Source organism: Rousettus aegyptiacus, unplaced genomic scaffold, assembly GCF_014176215.1.
Source record: "Rousettus aegyptiacus isolate mRouAeg1 unplaced genomic scaffold, mRouAeg1.p scaffold_m13_p_10, whole genome shotgun sequence".
Lineage (NCBI taxonomy): Eukaryota > Metazoa > Chordata > Mammalia > Chiroptera > Pteropodidae > Rousettus > Rousettus aegyptiacus.
This window is the reverse complement of record NW_023416285.1, coordinates 53,729,767-53,746,359: the sequence shown is the minus strand read 5'-3', so window position 1 is coordinate 53,746,359 and position 16,593 is coordinate 53,729,767. Positions and strand designations below refer to the sequence as shown.

Genomic DNA, 16,593 nt, shown 5'->3' with positions numbered 1-16,593 from the left:
AGTTATTATAATATTATTGACTGTATTTCTTATGCTATATTTTACATCTCTATAACTTTTGTAACTAACAATTAGTACTTCTTAACCACTTTCCCGTTTTCACTCACTCCAAACCCCCCTCCCATCTGGTAACTATCAATTTGTTCTCTATATCTATGAGTTTGTTTCTCTTTTGTTTGTCTATTCTATTCTTTAGATTCCATAAGTGAAATCAAATGGAATTTGTCCTTTTATGACTTACTCCGCTCAGCACAATACCCTCTAGATTTATCCATGTTTTGCAAATGACAAGATTTCATTTTTTTATTATTTGTTTATAATTATGACCAAGTAATAGTCCATTGTATATGTATACTGTCTCTTCTTCATCCATTCAACCATAGATGGACACACTTGTTGCCTCCAAATCTTGACTATTGCAAATAATGCTGCAATGAATATATGGATGCACATGTCTCTTCAAAGTAGATTTTGGTTTTTTTTCCAATAAATACCCAGAAGTAGGATTACTGGGTCCTTCTTTGTCTCTTGTTATAGCCTTTGTTTTAAAGTCTATTTTGCCATTTTCAACATATATTTTTCTATCCCTTTGTTTTCAGTTTGTGTGTGTCTTTCCATCTGAAGTGAGTCTCTTGTAGGTGGTATATGTGTCATGTTTTCTTATTCATTCAGACAGCATATCTTTTCATTGGAGCATTTAATTCTTTTTCATTTAAAGTAATTGTTGATAGATATGTAGTTATTTCCACTTTATTATTCATATTTTTGATATATATATTTTTTCTTCTTAAGTCTCTTCAACATTTTCTGTGATACTGGCTTGATGGTGATGAACTCTTTTAGATTTTTCTCATCTGGAAAGCCCTTTTCTCTGTCCTTCAATTCTAAGTTATAGCTTAGCTGGATAGGTCCTTGCTTTTTTCACTTTGAATATTTCGTGCCAATCTCTTCTGGCCTGCAAAATTTCTGTTGAGAAATCAACTGACGGTATTATGAGAGCTCCCTTGGCATTAACTAATTGCTTTTCTCTTACTGCTTTTAAGATTTCGTTCATCTTTAAGCTTTGGCATTTTAATTATGATGTGTCTTGGTGTTGGCCTCTTTAGCTTCATCTTGTTTGAGATTCTCTTAGCTTCCTGGGATTGTATGTCTATTTCATTCATCAAGTTAAGAATGTTTTTTCATCTTTATCTCTTCAAATAGGTTGTCAATTTCTTGCTCGCTCTCTTCCTCTGGTACTCCTATCATGTGGATGTAGTTATGCTTGTTATTGTTCCAGAGGCCCCTTACACTATCCTCATTTTTTGGGATTCTTTTTTCTTGTTCCTGTCCTAATTGAGTGTTTACTTCTACCTTATATTCTAAATCACTGATTAAATCTTCTGTTTTATCTAATCTGTTGATTGCTCCTAAGATGTTATTTATTTCAGTTACTGTATTCTTATTTGTGATTGGTTCTCGTTAATGTTTTCTATCTCTATCTTTATGCTTTCTATCTTTTTGTTAAAATTCTCACTGAGATCATCTGCTAGTCCCCTAAGTTCATTGAGGATCCTTGTAACCAGCATTTTGAACTCTGCGTCTGTTAGATTGCTCTTCTCCATTTTGTTTAGTTCTTTTTCTGGAAGTTTGTTTTGTTTTGCATTTGAGGTATGTTTCTTTGTCTCCTTATTTTGGCTGCCTCCTTGTGTTTGTTTCTACGCATTAGGCAGAGCTCCTAAGTCTCCCTAGTCTTACTAGGGTGATTTTATGTAGTAGATATCCTGTGGGTCCCAGTGGTAGAGTCTTCCCTGGTCATCTGAGCTGGGTGCCCAAGGTGTGGCCCTTATATGAGTTGTGTGTGCCCTCCTACTGTAGATGAACCTTGGTTGCTCTTTGCACTAGGGCTGATTTGTTGTGAGAGTTGGCCAGTGAGGAGCTGACCCTAAGAAGCAGTATTAACTTTAGTAGAGCTCTGTTATCTGCCCAGTCTGCCCTCAGGGTGTGTCCTTCTCAGATGCAGCCCTGCACGTTGCTCCAGCCCAGTCAATCTGGCTACTGAATATGCCAACCCAAGGGACTCCAGGGAGGGGCCCAGCTGCAGGCCAAGTTTAACTGTAGCCTATGCACTACCTAGAGCCACCTAGCATGAGCCTCCAAGTAATCCACAGATGGCCACCAACCATACTGAGCTAGAGATGCCTCGAGAGGCCACCCCAGAGCACAACGAGAAGTGCGGGGCACACCAAGGCCAGTGTTTTTGGGGTTTTGTGAACCTTTGAGAAATTTTAGAAAAGTCCTTAGCATGAACCAACACAGGACATTTTATGGAAAAAAACACTAGAGTCAGTTTGAGTGGGCCCACAAGTTAAGAGGGCAGGGTCTCAGGAAATCATCTGGGCGGAATGACCTGCGTTAGTCAGGTTGATGGAGATTAAGATATGGTGACCACCTCCATCTGCATGCTAGGAAGGGGAATGCTGAACAGAGCAACAATGGATACTACCAGTACTTCTGTCTGGGAGAAAGCCTCCCCTCCAGACCTCATCTTGAAGTTAGACAATTTAGGTCCTCCCCATATGTTCTTAGCATTCCTCAAGCAGCTGCTTCAGCACTAGAGGTCAGAGTGAGTGAATCTGTCACTGAATAAGTCCATCCATGGGCCCTTTAAGAGGAATGTCTGTGACTCTTGCAACCTTGTCACATTCGGCTACAATCTCTGCTGGTTTTCACAGCCAGAGGTTGTGGGGATATCTCTTCCCATCACTACAGCCCTGGACTGGGTAGCCAAGTGGGGGTTCTGGACCCCTAGCTCCTTTGGGGGGACCTCTGCAGCTGAGACTTTTTTACCGATTCTTAACCACCATATGCGGTTGTGGGACCAGCACATTTTGCATCTCTGCCCCTCCTACCAGTCTCAAAGTGGTCTCTATGTATGTCCCCAGTTGTAGGACTTATGTTAACCAGATCTCAGGAGACTACCAATGATGGTTGTTCTGCAGTTTCATTGTAATTTTAATGTGGTCATGAGAGGTGGTGTGTACAACATCTACCTTCTGTGCCATCTTGACTGGAACTCAAATAGATATGTTTTAAGTGACACTCTTGATAATGTCCATTGGGTGATAGCATCTCAAAGGTATGGTTGAAAACAACTATTTCTTGCCTACAGTGTTGAAACTGGCTTCTTTTCATCTCCCTGGTTAGTCATATTTTCCCTCCTATATAGACATAATTTTTTATAGGTTGCTAAGTATTTCAGTTCACCTCTCTGACCTTCCACTTTTCTTCTATAAAATAAAGGATCGAAATATGTCTGAGAGCCCTTCCAAATCTATCCTTCCTTGAATTTGTGAGTATTCTTGAATAATGAATTGTGAAGTACCTAGCATGGGAATCGGTTTATGGTCTGCATTACCACACTGAAAAAAATCGAACCCAACAGATGAATTATACTCAAATGCATCAGGTGATTTTTCAAGAAATCACATGACAGTACATTTACATTGTTATATAACACCATGTGAAAGAAATTGAGTTAGTGAAAGCTCAAGAAATTTAGAAAATAATCATTTCCTTTAGGCCTCTTTTGCTTACTTCTCTAAAAATATTCCTTGAAATATAACTTCCTCTGGAGGATAACTGTAAGACCTAGGAAACAATTTAATATCTTTCAGACTGTTAGAGTCAATGTTAATCCATGCTTACTTCAACAAAACTATTGACCCTCAGACCCATTAGTGAGTTAAAATAAGGAAATATTGTACCTAAGAATATGATGTGCTTTAATCATTAAGAAAAATTGAATATATTAAATTGATAATAATCAATCAATACATTATTCTCTTAGTAAGTGATATTTTAATATTCAACAGATTCTTGACCTAAACAGAACAGATTTTATTAGCTCCTTTTAAAATCTATAAAAATTAAAATATTTTAATTATAGGAATGTTTATGGGTTTTTTTTAAGCATGGTATCAAGAACTGAAAGAGGCATTTGAGTCCAGTTTTTCCACAAACCAGCAGTATGAAACTGAACTACTTATCTCATATTTCTGAGCCACGTTTTATCTATCTAAAAATATTGGGAAACATGCAAAATGGTCATTCCAGTTTGTTTTACATCTAACATTATACAATTTTAAGTGAAATTAATATTGTTTGATTATCAAACTATATTCTTTTAAGTCACAACAGTAGAAACAGAAAGAAATAAGCACTATTTTTTTTTTTAAGGCAAGGCAACCATTGGTTGACCTCACAGATTGCAAGGACCTTGTCAGCTTACAATCCCTTATTTTTTATTTTTTACACCTACAGCACCTGGTTTTCCTAAGTGGTCTCCCATCGAAGTATTAATCAGGCCCAAACCTGCTTAGCTTCTGAGATCAATTGAGATCGAGCTTGTTCAGGGAAGCATGGCCATAGACTCCTGAAATGAGCACTTTTATGGACCATTCTTTTATTGCTAAAAAACTCCATTAGGATACTACTAATTAAAATGCTATTTCACATTTATAAAAACTCAAAGTACATATTTATAAAAGCTTCTCATATGTAAAAACTCAAAAGAAATACAAATTCTATTTTGTACCTGTGGCAGTTTACCTGTGCAATAGATGATCTAATTACATGGATTTTGATTGTTGTGTTTTGTTTGTTTGCTGTATACCTAGAAATGAGGCCATGTTTTTTTCCAACAAACTGTATCTTATAAACAATCTTAATTTATATTATAATTATCAAATTTAATTGCTTAAAACAACATGGGGAAATATAAAAATTAATATTTATTGATCACTTATAGGCACTATAATTTCTATGTCATGTATTTTCACTTCAATTTAATAATAATAATAGATTTGGAATTCATATTATCATTAAAAATTTTCAGAGTTTATGTAACTTGTTCAACTATAAAAAAAACTGTAAATGGTAAAATCAGGTTTCAGATCCTAGGAAGTAACATACCTACCAACGAAAGCACTTAGCTTTGTCACTGGAAAGGCCACTGTTAGAAAAATCTAGAACTTAGCATCTATGTAGCTTTGGGCAAATAAACATATTTTTGAGCACAGAATTCTTCAGCTTAGCAGACAGTATCTAATTCATAGAATCCTTGTCATTGTGTGATCTTCAGTTTTATAATCTCATAAATGAAATGACTTAATGTATAAAAAGATGCGGCTGCTGTCTGGCATATAAAAGTTGCTTAATATAATGCTTAATATTAGTAAATTATTAAATATTACTAAAATTGTGATAGTATAAAAACCATTTATATTATTATAATTTCAAAGTTCATGCTTTTTTAAAAATTTAAAGTGTCTCAAATTAAAAGAAAAATGCATTCTGTTTTACCTACAAAACTACTTTCCATCCTTTACTCAGTCCCCCACACACACACAAAATGGGTCTAAATTTTTATATTTAATTTTTGCCTTATAATTAGTCTTGAGCAGGTCATCAACCCCATAAGTACTTGGAAAGTTTATTCTTTAAGAGGAGAAAATTGTATTTACCCATCTCCTCCATCTCATACAGAAATTCTAAGTTTAAATAATACCCTATTCTCTGATATCCTTAGATAATTCATTTACATAGTCAGCACATATTGGATGCCATTTGCTATTAGGTAGTCTTTTATTGTCAGAGTATTTTAACATGGGTATTTGATAATTAATTTGAAAAATTAATTATACTCTTCTTCATTTGAGATCCCTTGGGCCTAATAGAATCTAGAAAACACTGTTCCAGTACCATAGCAATGGAAGATATTGGTGAGCTCATCATCTCTGCTCCTGAAAGCATAAACAATTCTGCCTTACAATGAGCTTTGCTTGTTTGTCACTTTAATGAAATATATATTAGAAATGAAATAAGAAGCTTGTATTTTTATTAAAAATATAGTGCATGTGTGTTTGTACATGTCGTTTTTTTAAAAATTTATTTTGTCTTTGTTTCTTTCTTTAATGATTTGTTTTCCTGTAACTATGGTGTTATATAACTTTACCTGAAATTTTAAGTAGGAGATTGAGTAATAGATAATATCTTGTGGAGGCGGTTGTAAGACAGGTTGAGTGAAAGCTTCCTATTTCATAAAACTGAAGTAGGCAAGAGTAGACAGGTTGAGAAATAAACATTTATGGAGTATCTACTATGAATTGAGCTAAGTTTTTAAAAGGATCTTTCAAGTGTGATTTTAAATAATTTATGTGTATTTTCTTTCCCATAATATTCTCGTCTGTAAAATGAGGATTTTATATTTCATGGCATTTTATGAGAATAAAATTAATAAAGTATGTAGAGCAATGCTTGATTCAGAGTAAAGATAAATCAAATAATAACAACAAAAATAACTATAATAATTATTTAGCCTTATAACAATTTTTGAGATATATATTATTTATCCTTATTTTACAGAAAAAAGAAACTGAAGCTTGTTAATATATATGTGTATATATACATACACATTTACATATATAAGTATATCTAGTTTTGATTTTTAAACCAAAATGAGTACTTTTACTAACAGAGATATTTCATTATTCTCTTTTAAAATGTTTCCCTCTCCCTTGCCCATCTATGACATCTATGAGTACAGTAACTTTCATAGCATGAGTTTCTTTTGAGAATAGGCTACAAAATGGACTGTCTTTAAGAAATAGTGGTATTTACATAGGCTAAAAGCACTGAAAATTTCTGCTAACTTGAGGAGACTAGAGTTAGGGTTAATTTTAAATCCACATTTCCAAGGACAAAGTGACCCACGGTGGGCTGAATAAGACTTAAAGAAAATTAGCTGGGCAATGTCAGATCCCTTTGTCTCCAAATCTTTTCCCTAACAGTGACTTTCTCTTCTCTATGAAAGAAAATGTTATCTTCACTCTTCTGCCTCTTTAAAATCTATTCTCAAGATGTAGTGAGAAGAGCTAGGATGAGATGTATACATTGTGAATCTTGATAAAGCTACTCTTCAGTTCTTTATAGAAGTAGATAACTGCCCGCTTTAACCTACTGGTGTATCTCAGACAGTCATATTTTAGATTCTGCCTGGCCACAGGTTAGTGAAAGTATTCTGTAAATTTATAGACTTCTGAAAGCTACTTTCTGTCAACTTTTGAAATCAGTTTCAAAGACTCTTTCGCGGTTTTTGTATCAAGTTTCAGAACACAGGAGGAAGTTGCTCTTAGGTACAATAAACAAAGCTATCAATTTACTAACATTCCAGAGAGAACAAAGAATCATTTGACATTGAAAAATGCTCTATAAATAATGTGGGCCATCATGAAATACTAAATGAATCATGTGACCAAAAACAAACTTTTTTTAATTACATAAAAACTTAATATATCTGAAAATTGATCTATATAACAGCATGAGGCTTTAACTATATTATCCCCATTTAAATTGAGGATGTAGTAATTTTAAAGTCTAATATTACTTTATCCATGTTGATAGTTAACAAAGCTACATACTATTAAAAAAAATAAGAGTCCACCAAAAACTAGAACTGATCATAGAATTCGATAAAGTAGCAGGATACAAAATTAATATTCAGAAACTGGTCGCATATTTATACATCGATAACAACCTACCAAAAAGAGAAATTAAGAAAACAATTCCATTTTCAATTGCATCAAAAGGAATAAAATAGCTAGGAATGAATTTAACCAAGAGGGTAAAAGACTTGTACTTGGAAAATTATGATACTGAAGAAAGAAATTGAAGAAGATACAAATAAATAGAAGTATTTATGGTGCTCATGGAAAGACACAATTAACATCTTTAAAATACCTATACTAAACACACAATGCAATATATATATATATGACTTACTGTTGACTTGTACACTTGAAACTTATTGGACTTTATTAACCAATATCACCATAATAAATAAAATAATGATTATTATTTAAAAATAAATTAAAATAAAATACTATTGAAAGTTTAAAAAAAAATCTATGCTACCTAAAACAATCTAGAAATTCAATCCAAACTTTATCAAAATACCAATGGAATTTATCACAGAACTAAAACAAATAATCCTAAAATTATATGGAACTATAAAATACCCCAAATAATCAATGCAATCTTGAGAAAGAAGAGCAAAGTCAGTTACCATGCTACCTGGTATTGAACTATACTATAAAGCTATGGTAATCAAAACAGCATGGTACTGGCATAAACAGACACATAGATCAATGGAACAGGATAGAGAGCTCAGAAATAAATCTATACCTATATGGTCAATTAATCTATGACAATGCTTATTTGAAAAGCTATGTGCAACTCTATATTCATTGCCACATTGTTTACAATTGCCAATATATGGAAGCGATCTAAGTGTCCATCAGTAGACAAATGGATAAAGAAGATGTGGTATATATATATATATACAGTGGAATACTACTTGGCAATAAAAAATGAAATTTTACCTTTTGTGACAACATGGATGGACCTAGAGGGTATTATACTAAGTGAAGTAAGTCATACAGAGAAAGACAAATACCATATAATCTCCCTTATGTGTGGAACCTAAAGAACAAAATAAATGAACAAACAAAACAGAAACAAACTTGTAGATACAGAGGACAAACAGATGATTGTCAGATAGGGGGTTGGGGTCTAGGTGAAAAGAATGAAGGGATTAAGAAATTGGTAGTTACAAAATAGCCATGGGGACATAAAATACAGCATAATAACTATGTATGGTGTCAGGTGGGTACTAGACTTAGGGAGGAGATCACTTTGTAAATTATGTAAATGTCTAACCACTATGCTGTACACCTGAACTAAAATAATATTGAATGTCAACTGTAATTGAACATTAACAAAAATAAATAATATAACTTTGGAACTTTTTCAGAACATTGGCTTATAAATTTCAAATCTATAATTTTTCATGTATCTGAGGAAAACACTGAAACTAAACAAATAATAATAAATAAAAAAATAATAATTGCGAAGCATTTATCCATTGGAAAAAAATCTTGTAATGACTGGTAACAAGCATTAGCCTAAATATTCACTTACACAAGAGAATTGTTTTAATTTAAAATATTTGGATTTAAAATATATTAAGCCTTTTTTATTTGTTATTAAAATATAATTTTAATATTTTGATTACTAAGATAGACAATTAAGGATATCACATAACTTTCATTTATGAGGGTTTTTTTTTTTTTTGTACTGATGTGGGGTACTTAAAACATTGCTTTTGATACAGGCCATTATTTACAAAATGTTCTCATAGGACTTTTAATTGTGCTTTTCGAAGTATTTTTTGATACTACTAAGTTTTGCTGAGGTTTTTATTTTCTTTCTCTGGGAAAAAGTCCCTCCTCCTCTAATTCAGATAATTACCCTAAAACTTACAGCTCAGATCTCTGATTATTGATTAAGTAACTCAGGTCCTCTGGTTATTGATGAAGGATCACTGAAGCTTAACCTCTGGTTCATTGTAAAGAGAAATTATCTTAGACAAGGCAGGGCCATTGTTGTAATGGAGAGGAGGGGACCCTTAACCCAGAGATTGCTTTCTTTAAGTAATGCATTAACCAACTCTGTCTTTCTTTATTAAGCTTATTCTTTTCACTTAATAAGAAAATCAATAATAATAAAGTTAATAGATATATGATTTAAATAACAAGTTTGCATCTTCCTTTCTTCCTTGTCTAGTGACTGGGCGGCATTTTGGCAGGATACATTCTCTGGCAGGAGAACTCGAGACCCCTTCTGACTGAGACAGAGAGGGAAAGAGCTTCATGAAATCAAATTAGGCAGGAACTACAACCCTCCTCAGCAGGAAGCAGATACAGAAGAAGAGACTTCCAGTCCCTCAACATTCATACTGTTAAGTCGTTAGTCAGGCATGAGCTACAGGAGTGAAGGCCCAGCTCTATACTTATAGAAACTTTCCTTGAAGACCTTCCTTAAGGACCTCCTAGAAATACCTCCCTTTTAAGGTTATAATTATCCCAAATCCAGAACACAAAGTCCATAAAAGCTGCTGGCTGAACTGGCTACAAACTCATGAGCAGAAGGTACTACCCTAATTTGCCCACAATCTATTGCTCATCATACTATCATTATAATACTGTGTTTATGCCTGGAAGTTCATAAATCTAATTATAACAAATTGAATTCTGAGTAAGCACATGTGCGGTAGGCAAAAAGTTATATAGCACTTAACTGTCAGTCAAGGTGACCTCACATATGGATCATCTTGGACTTCTATCATGGCCCAAATATAAACAGACTTTCCCACTTCTTTGTTGTTACAGTGCTCCTTGCTGAAAAACTGCTCCTTCTTTTAGGATATATTGTCTTATCTCTTCACCTTCCAAATTCCACAGGGCTGCAGCCTCCTTCTAAAATGTACCTTCACCAAATCTTACTTTTTCTAAATCTTGCCAATCTGTAATTCTTTACTGCATCGGCAGGGAAGAACCAAGGGACAACACATAATACCACTGTCCACTGTCTTCCTCCTCCTTCCCCAGGCCTCTGGGGCAACTCCAGATTTCACCTCACCCCAGTGGGGACAATACTAATAAAAAGGGGTTCATAGCTCTTAGAAAGAAGTTAGGCAGGAAAGATATAGGGGGTTTCGGGTCTGCTTGCAAAACTCTGAGGCCATCCTATTCTAGAAAAGGCCTGCCCCAGTCTGCCCAAAACTAAGTAAGCCAAAAGGCACTTTTAGGCTAAAAGGTAACTTCCACAAAGAAACAGGAAGGCAGAGAATCAGCTACAGGTTTAAGCCAGGCACTCACACCTCAGCAACTGAGACCATAATGACCTTCAACTAACCTCAGTCTAATTATACCACATTATAATAAAATACATGTGCCCAGAAGTTCATTAAAATTATTATAACAGACTGAATTCTGGGAACAAACATGAGCAGAAAGTAAATGATGAGTCACTGAGTCCCATCCATTTTAAATGCCCAGTAAGAAAGCCCATTCCTCTAAGAAAAGTAACCACCCACAGTAAGAGATAAAAACCCCAAAGCCTTTGTTAATAGGCCCTAGAGCCATCCTTCTCTTTCTTGGGCCACTTCTATGTCTGAAGGTGTAGAGTTGCTTTACTCTCCTTTCCAATAAAGCTATTCTTTTGCTGCTGTACTCTGATGTCTCGTTCAATATTTTGTTCGAGACATCAAGAGGCTGGATAATGTGTCAAAAAGGGAACAGAACACTCTTCGGTAATACTTTGGTAATAAATCCAAAGGAAAAGACAAAACGATGTATAAGAGATCATATTGAAGTGGTTATTTATTAAAGTGACAACAGGAGGGTATATGTGAAAAAAATAAAATAGCTAAAATCTTGTTTTAAATCTCTTTCAGAATGAATTTCTAGAAATTTGAAGAGCACAACACTGTAGTGGTTCTCCGATTTAATGATTAAGAAGATTGACTACATATTGCAGTGAAAAATATTTCATATAGTCAAAATATTTCTGAAATAGGAAATAAAGCAGTCATCAGTGGGAAATGTATTTATCTAGTATCCATACAATGCATTGTCTTTGGTGATCTTGAGAAGTACACAAAAGCAGATTATGAAAACCATATCTTTCTCGAGATCTGATTTTCATATTCCCACATTCAGAATTTTTAAGAACTCATCTTATCAATGAACCATGCAAGAATATTCCTTTGAATAGCCTTTAAAATTATTTCGGCTTATTAAACCTAAAATTAGTAGAGCAGACTACCTCAACACATTTTTAAATATGAAACATAATCTTATAAATTTATGACAAGAAATCTGGGCATAACAATTCCTAAATATTTTCCCTTTTATGGCAAAACATCTGTATTACAATTTTCTATTTATTATTCCCTAAGTCTTCAATTGTCGAATTAAGTTTTATATAAAATATGGGCACTTTAAAGAGAGTTGATGAATCACTTACCAGATGCCTGTCTAGAGGAGCTTGAGATCCAGATTTTGTTTCTACAGTAATTGGTTAATGGAAGTTTCAGTCATATGTTGTTTCAGTTAACCAAGATAATCTGTTTTGTACATTAGGAAGGGAAAGAATACAGTCTGTAGAGTTGCATAATAATAATTAACTGGTACAAGTCTGTAGTTGTTTTAAACATTACAGGCTTAAGAGAAGGCTTTTTGTAGTTACTTGTGGGAAGAAATAGAATTAAACAAAAAGCCCATGGAAAGCATCTGGAATTAACTGCTGTCATATAATTATGTATTGCAAATAAATTTTTTTTTGCTCTTGATTTCAACTCTAAAGTCAAGTAAAACATGGGTGACTATAAAACACATGGCTCCAGTGCTTCTATTAGAAACCTTCCCTTAACAGTTACCTGTACCTTTAGAACTGTACTGGCAAGTTTGACAGTCAAGAGCATGCTCCCTGGGTAGGAGGAGCAAAGGGAAAAGGAAATGCAGCCAAGATAAGGTGGAGCACATTCTGTACCTTAAATTATGGGTGTATTATCCTGAAACAAATCTGTATATCATCTTTCCTAGCCACCTGGTAATAGTGATGAGTGTGGTAAAATGCCTGTTTCAAAATAGAAAAACTGATTTGAGACGCTTGTTATTATCCATATTATCAAAATACTTTCTCTGACATGGTTCTTTTTTGTCTTCTTTTTTTTACCTTTTATTTTAATTAATTCATTTTTTTAATTTAATTTTATTATTAGTTTCAAGTATACCATGCATTGGTTAGATATTTATATAGTTTATAAAATGATCCCCCTAATTGCTCTTTCTGTTCTCTGGCTTTCTACCTAGCCATTACATTGATGCTAACTGCATTTCCTATGCCATACTCTTCATCCCCATAGATGACCATCTATCATTTGCTAATTTGTACTTCCGAGATCATGATGCTGAAAGAGGGCAGTTTTTAAAATATATGATTTTATAGTTCTGTACAATAATGGAATTTGAAGTTGAAACCTCTCATTCAACAAAATATGAAGATGTAAATATTTTATAATATCATCCTCTGTGAATGTCCCAAACATATTTTCTTTGAATCCAATGGAAAAAATTAGATTAAAAATTTTTCTTGTAGTCTGCTTCAGGGAAGAAACCAAGAAACAACCAGAACATCACATTGCTACAGAATTATAGGAAGGCAAAACAACTGGAAGCAATTAGATGCTTTTACAGATTAGTCTGAAAAAAAAGAGAAGAGTATTTCTAGTTTGCCTCTGCACATGCCTTGTAACCAGAAAATTATCCTCAGACTCTCAGCTTGCCTCATTTCTGCCCCTTGCAGGAAATTAGAGATTTATGTTCTGGAAAAATTGTAATAGAGGGATAAAGCTTTAGGGTCACTAGATATAGTGGAGAAAAGTATGTCATAATGAAAACAAGTAAATTAAGTGAGAAGATCTTTTCATTTGATTTGATTGAATTTTGCAGTCCACTTGATTTTACCTCGTGAGAAAGATACGGAAAAAAAATCAACCTGACTTTACTTTTCCTCATCCTTCAGATATCCCTCTTACTATAAACTGGATGGCCCAGAATCCTGTTAATGTAACCCATACACATCAGCCTCCCAGGGCATAAACCAGAATGGAAAAAGGTGGAGAATAAATCTGAAGGAGTAACCTAATAATATCCAGCACTTATCCCATGTCAGAGGGCACACCCTAACCAAACCCTGAGTATTAATTTTCTAAAAACCATTGTCAATTTGATAGCCGAAACAATATTTCAAATATTTTTCTGTAGGGTTACATTTTATAAATAAACATTCTCTTAGTAATAAATAAAAATTTGCAGAACCTACAAGTGTGTAGGCATATATATATATATATATATACACACACATATATACACACACACACATATATATATATATATTACATGTTTGATTATACACACAGAAATCAGAGACATAAATCAAGATTGAAATAAATGGAAAGACGTGCTTTAGTCTAAAGATGGATTTACATAGCATGAGACTATGAGTTTTTGAGGGAGGGTATTACATCAGTGTATTTCATCACTATCCTAGTTCTGAAAAGACTGAATCCATGGGCAAGATACCTCAAAGCATAAATTTCTAGTTTCTTATAACTACACTAGCTTTGGCAGTATGTACTATAGATAATCATTAAGTTATGGAACAATTTCATGGTTTCACCATGCCCCAGGAGTCTCAAATGTTTCAATTCTTTGGACCAAACACTGGGAATCTCAGAGGACTTCAAGTGGATACTATGTGATGAATTCATAAACATTTTCATTAAAAGAAAATGAATAATTCTGAGTTTTAGGTGTATCAGGGGGTTAAGAGTGAAACTGGGAAGTGCTTAAACTCTTGATAATGCAATTTTCCTGCAATTTTTCAGCTGTCCTGATTATGAAAGCCTATTAAGAGGTAAGAGAAGACCATGGGAGTTGATTATATCGATGTTGGGAAATTCACTATTTTCCACTTTGCCTGTGAAAGAAGTATACTTTTCTGCCCACTGATTTTGAACTTACGTATATCTTTGGTTCATTAAATGTAGCAGAAGTGAGAACACACCAATTATGCTTTAAGAAACATTGAATCTTACAATGCATCTCTTGTTTTTAACTCCTGTTCTGTTCTGTTCTATTCTATTCTATTCTATTCTATTCTATTCTATTCTATTCTATTCTATTCTATTCTATTCTATTCCATTCCATTCCATTCCATTCTATTTACCTATTTATTGTCTACTTTTAGAATAAACATGTCTCACAAAGGGACTGCTTCTTAAGCCTGCATCTCAGAATGAAAAACATGTGCATTCATTTATCTATAGATAGACACCTTGGTTGTGTCTATATATCAGCTATTGTAAATGATGCTGCAATGAACATGGAATGCATATATCTTATCAAATTAGTGTTTTCATTTTCTTTGAATAAATACTCAGAAGTGTAATTTTGGGTCACATAGTAGATCCATTTTAAGTCTTTCGAGGAAACTGCATACTGTTTTTCATTGGGGCTGCACCAGTTTGCAGTCCCACCAGTCATGCACAAGGGTTCCCTTTTCTCCACATATCACCAACACAAGTTATTTGTTGACTTTTTGATAATAGCCATTCTGACTGGTGTGAGGTACTCTCTCATTGTGATTTTAATTTGTATTTCCCTGATGATTAGTAATGTTGATCTTTTCATTTGTTTGTTGGCCATCTGCATGTGTCTTCTTTGGAGAAATGTCTTTTCATGTCCTCTGCCCATTTTTTAATCAGATTGTTTATTTTTTATTATTGAGTTGTATGAGTTTCTTATACATTTTGAATATCAACTCATTATTGGATATATCATTTGCAAATATATTTTCCCATTTAGTGGATCGCCTTTTTGTTTTGTTGGTTTTCTTTGCTGTACAAAAGATTTATTAGTTTGATATAGTCCCATGTGTTTATTTTTGCTTTTGTTTTCCTTCCTTGTGAGGATGTGTCCAAAAAGATTCTAACTTAATGTCGGATACTTTATTTTCTATGTTTTCTCCTAGATGTTTTATGGTTTTAGGCCTTACGTATAAGTCTTTAACACATTTTGAGTTATTTTGGGTATATATGGTGTAAGAGAGCGGTTCAGTTTCATTTTTTTTTTGCAAACATCTGTCTGGTTTTCTGAACAGCACTTGTTGAAGAGACTGTTATTACTTTAGAGTATATTTTTATCTCATTTCTCATAGTTAGTTGACCATGTAATTTGTTCCATTGAGCTCTGTGTCTGTTTTTATGCCAGTGCCATACTGTTTTTGTTATTATAGCTTTATAGTATACTTGGAGATACATTGATAGATGAATGGATAAAGATGTATCATGTGCATAGAATATTATTCAGCAATAAAAAATAATAAAATCTTGTCATTTACAACAACATGGATGGATCTAGAAGGTATTATGCTAAGTGAAATAAGTCAGGCAGAGGGAGACAAATACCATATGGTTTCACTTATATGTGGAATGTAAAACCAAAATAAACAAAATGAAAATAGACTCATTGAAACAGAGACCAAAGCGATGGTTACCAGCAGGGAGGTGATATGGAGATGAGTGAAAAAAAAAGGGGGGGGATATATTTATAAAATATTGTGTTACATAGTGACAGATGATTACTAGATTTGGTGGGGTGATCATATTTTATGATATGGAGGTGTAAGATCACTGTATTGTACACATGAAACTAATATAAATCAATATAGGATTATATGGCAACTACATCTAAAAATTAATTTAAAAAAAAAATCTTACTTCCAACAATGTGTCTGTCTAGATATTCAGAAAGACAATCAAAAAAGAACAGCTAAGTTCTGAATAAAAGATTACTTTTGGTACATTCCTGGGCTTTCTAAAAATAGACATCTTACATTTCTAAAAATAGAAGAAAAATTATTATCTAAAGGAGGGGCTGGCAAACTACAACCCTTAGGCCAAATCTGCATTTCCATTTGTTTTTGTAAGTAAATTTTTATTTTAACTAAGTGTCATACTCATTTATCTGTGTGTTGTTTCCTATGACTGCTTTTAATGACAGAGTTGAATTATTGCAACAGTGAGCATATAGTCTGTAAGACTGGAAATACTTTTTATCTGATTCTTTATAGGAAAACAAGAGCTTC

At 33.6% G+C, this 16,593-nt stretch overlaps 1 pseudogene; it reads right to left on the bottom strand.

Annotated features, from left to right (window-relative positions):
- Positions 1-4,293: 4,293 nt before the first annotated feature.
- On the bottom strand, positions 4,294-4,412 carry LOC118609221 (annotated as a pseudogene).
- Between the last annotated feature and the right edge of the window lie 12,181 nt (positions 4,413-16,593).